This window comes from Papio anubis, chromosome 4 (assembly GCF_008728515.1).
Source record: "Papio anubis isolate 15944 chromosome 4, Panubis1.0, whole genome shotgun sequence".
In the NCBI taxonomy this organism is placed as follows: Eukaryota; Metazoa; Chordata; class Mammalia; order Primates; family Cercopithecidae; genus Papio; species Papio anubis.
Window position 1 is genome coordinate 90,652,772 of NC_044979.1, and position 4,926 is coordinate 90,657,697.

Here is a 4,926-nt window from a genome sequence, read left to right on the forward strand (position 1 = left end):
CCTTCATTCCATGATTTCACTTGCTTTTCCTTGTTATCAGCCAGCTATAAAATAAAATCCAAATAGGTATGTATATACCCCAAAGTGAGAAAAATATGATTGCTTTTGACAGTCTTTCAGACTCCAGAATAAAACACAAGAATTGTGTTGACCTGGAGCAAGAAATTATTTGTCCTACTTTTGGCCTGCCTGTTTCATTTTCCAGTGAAGATCAAATATTTCGTCAGGTCTTCTTTATGGAGTTGTGTTGTTCGTTTATTTTCAAATAGCTTCTTACTCTCAGAACACACCTGTGTTAAACTTAATTTTGAATAACTTTAAAAGATGAAATAGTGAAAGTATTGTTTTTGATGTGTGCTTGTCCAGAGTCTTCCGTAACCTCGTTTTGAGCAGCAGCTGTCAAATTTTAATGTCTGTAACAATGCACATCTATGGACTGGCTGGATTGCCAGGCTTGGAACAGGACGGGGATTTCCAGATGATTCTGAAGCAGGTGACACTAAGATGACACCTCAAGAAAAGTGATTGTATTGAACATGATTATAATCTTGTTTAAATCATAAGGGTGGCCAGAAGAGGAGCTCCAGGGTCAGATGAACCCATAGTTAGATTTTATTTCTGTTGCTTTCTAGCTCTGATTTAGGACAAATCTTTTAACCCCTTAGCCGGTGTTGTGAGGATTTAATGAGATCAAATGGGAAAGACTTTCACTCTTCCCTTTTAAAGCTCAGATCTTTGCACAACAAATCCAGTTTTCTTTCTATTCCACAATACTACCTCTAAGAAAGGGCAATGTGCTGCCTGCTCTAAATGCTGTGCCTTAAAAATGCTGCCAGTCTTCTTAAACTCCTAAGCATCAAGCCAAGGCTATTCATTTCCTTGACGATTAATCTTAACACTCATTACTTTTTGAATTTTCCACTGCACCACTTTATTTTGGCATTCTGGGCCTTCTTTTGGCAACAATGCCATTTGTTTGGAGAAATACAGTGAGAGTAGAAATGTAACACTTCACACAACAGTTTATAAGGTACCATGTTCCAGGCAGCAGGAACTCACCTGAGCTTTGTCACAGAGGCTTGCTGCCTCTCTGGTTCCTTTGAATATGGCTGGCAGGTAGCTTAATTCGTTTTGGCTTGAGCAGCTTTTGCTCTGGCTTCAAGTAGAAGTAAAGTACCTTTTATTACTGGACACACTTCAGGAGACATAAGTACCTTGGAAGACACTAAAAGAGTATGTTCTCTACTCTGGTAATAGCTGTGCTACAGAAGAGGATAGAAAAAAATTTAAAAGTCAGGAATTTATACTTTAATCTTTATGTATATAGATCCTTGGTGAAATGCAAAAGAATATTCTCTGATTTATTAACTTCTTACAGCCTATGGACTTTCCATCTTAACAGGGCCCTTAATTTAAAGTGAGTTTCTAATGGAAAGCAAATGGTAGTAAACTTTACAAAAGGATAGAATGGTATAGTCATTAAAACATTATTGAAGTAATACGAAATACTTATTTGAAATGACTACTGGCATCACCAGAAAGGATCTTTAACCTTTGAGTAATTTTATAGTTCTGACTCTTATTTCCAAATTTAGATTTCACCAGCTCTAACAGAAAATATAAGAACAGTAGCCTCAGTGCAGGTTTAGTTTATATTTTGCCATCTTTAATTTACAGTTCTCTAGTAAACCAAAATAATAGAAACAAAAATTAGGCTAAAAAATAGTTACTAAAACTAATTATTTTGTAGTTGTATTTCTTTCAGGCAATAGTTTACCCTCAGGAATCTAATTTGTGGCACTTATTTCCTCCAGACCAAAGTCTGAAGTTTGACTCCACAGCTTCAAGACTGTGCGACACTGGTGATATTCAACATCTCTAACTCTCCATTTTCTTGTGCATAATACAGGAATAGCAATAATTCCCTCATAGATTATGGAAGCATCAAAGACCAATGCTAAAAGATAGTGGGCACTCAACAAATAATAATCTTTTACCACACTATGATATGAATATTTTAAAGTAAATGACAATAAAGATTAAGTGGAATTACAAAGGAAGACAGGCAAGGCATCTTCATGGGATGTCTAGTTGTTTGAAGAATGGAATCATACAAAGTTAATTGCCACGAGAAACTTAGAAAGTCAGTGTTTGCATTTCTTTAGACTCAAACACTTGAATTTTCACTGTTTCAAGGTTGAGCTCATCAAGCTAGTATTTGGTTTTGATGAATTTTATGAATTTATTAGTTTTTCTTAGTATAACCATTGTGTCTAAAGTTCTCATTTATGGGTTCATCTATGGAAGAACACTGCGTACTTACCACTTCATTAATGTAGAGGTCTTTAGATTTGGAATCTATGCTATTATACTGTAATACCTAAGATTTGAAAGTACGTTTCTGTAAGAAAAATGTATTACAGTTATAATAATTTAAGGATGTCATTTTCAGAATGTTAATTGTGTATAGGCAAAATTACTAAAGCCAAAAAATATGCAACAGCTTGGAATTTAATTGCAACTAGGAGACTACCCTTTGGAAAGTGCATGTGGATGGAAATATTTATGAGTTGGCACGGAAAGCTGGCTCAGTATATTTGCTATGGAATAATTTTAACTGTTACCTTGTTTTACAAGCTGGATTTTATCTGGTGCCTTTTGAGGAGGGTTGAACAAGTCTATACATCCACTCTACATGCTGAGGTTGTTGTTTTAGTTTTCAATTTCAGATATGCTTGAGAAGATTTTAATAAACTTTCACAGGAAAAAGACCAAATAAATCAAAACTCCAACATTCTCCACATAAGAGTGACATGATATTTTACATGCTCTATTGTTTCATATACCATCAATTCTGTACCAGATTCTGGCAAAGAAAAATATCTTGCCTCAAGAATTTTTATTTTTTGGACCACCAACAAACAAAAATCCAAAAATAAACAAAGACCAAACCAAGAAAGAAAGCATAAAACAGTAAAAATCAAAACCATGACTTGCATGTTAAATCTAAAAAGAAACCATATAATAAATTTTCTGTTCATTTTGATTATAATCAAAGTTTTTCAAACTTAGTGGTCTTTCTCACAAAAGATCTAATATCTAAAAATCTAAATTTGTCCAAAGTAAGGAACTGATTAATGAGATATATTTACAATGGATTATTTTGCAGACATTAAGAGATGGCATTGTAAGAAAACATAATGGCATGGGTAAATGGGCATTATATCTTAAACTGAAAAAATATAAAATGTGGCCCTATTTCTGTTTAAAAAGTGGTGCTTATTCACTGGAAAATTAGTTTGTAATTCTATTCACCAGAAGTTTTTTTTCATGTGGTATAGACTTACAGTAGTTTATTTGCTTTGAAGTTAAATATATTTTCTAAAATTTCTAGTAATGGATATATTAATACTTATTGTGAATATACTTATTGTGAAATGAGTTCTATTATTGGAAAATTGGTTTGTAATTCAATTCACCAGAAGTTTTCTTCATGTGGTATAGACTCACAGTATTTTATTTGCTTTGAAGTTAAATATATTTTCCAAAATTTCTAGTAATGGATATATTCTACTTATTGTGAATACACTTATTGTGAAAAGAAAGAAATTACTAAAATAATAAAATATAAAAAAACAGGGTATAAGCAGTGGCTACTGTCTCTTCATAAGTAAGTAGCCTATTCAATATTGACATTTCACTCCCAAATTTATGGCAGAGGGTTCAAGTGTGTCCAACCGGGACAAGTCACCAGAAGAGCCAAGTCATGGACCAAGGAGGAAACGAGCACAGCAGGCCCCAGGTGAGTTAGGAACTGCACAACTACAGCAGATTCAGAATCGAGGAACATAGAGAACACTGCAGGTCATCCCAGTAACCAACGGGTCCGGAGTCAAAATCCAAAACATGAAAGAAAACTGTTTCTTGCCCAGTGATATTTTCCATGTTAAAAGGCCCCCTTCTCTCTCCCTTTCTGTTTTTCTTCTCTCTCAAAAGAACCCCCAAACTGTGTGAGGTGTTGTGTCCCGAAGGCAATAAAACTTTAAATCAAGAAACTCTTACCTTAAGAATCCATATTCTCAAGGTCAGTAGAGGAATACTCTGATTTGATGATGCTTAATGAACCCAATGTTTTATTAATTAAATCAAGCCACACATACATACAAATATACATTATTTACTTACACATCTTGTTTTTATATGGTTTATATATCTGTATCAATTTTTAAATCCTGTTATTCCTGCAATATGTTCAGAACTGCTTAATGACTCTTTATGAGACTTAGGAGAAGTTAGATGTTAGGAGAGTTCTAGGTGAGTTCTAATTTTCCAGAAATCATATTAGGAAAGTAACTTTAAAATAATTATGTTCAATTCTAGAGAAAGCCAATGACCTAAATTTAAATTCTAAACTTGAAACCAAAACTTTTGACCCCATCTTTTTTTTTTTTTTTTTTTTTTTGAGACGGAGTCTCGCTCTGTCACCCAGGCTGGAGTGCAGTGGCCGGATCTCAGCTCACTGCAAGCTCCGCCTCCCGGGTTCACGCCATTCTCCTGCCTCAGCCTCCCGAGTAGCTGGGACGGTGCTTCTGTTGTGCATATTGTAAGGAGAAGATCAGGTTATACCCCACTAAGGAATTCCTCAGCTAATGTCTTACAAAACTATAAAGACTCTTCCAATACACTCATCCTGGGAAAATGATTACTTAATGCATTTACAATCTTTATCTCCAGATTAAAATAATCTCAATTCAGTTTAATTTTCTTTATAGGCTGTATTTCTTTTTTGCTCACTAGTGAATTTCCTTGATTTTTCTGAAAATGAGATGCCCGAAATTAAACCTTGCACTAATAGAATCAGTATACTAATTCATTCTAATGCTAGGAAGATTTCACTCCCAGCACTTTTAAGATAATTAATCTCAG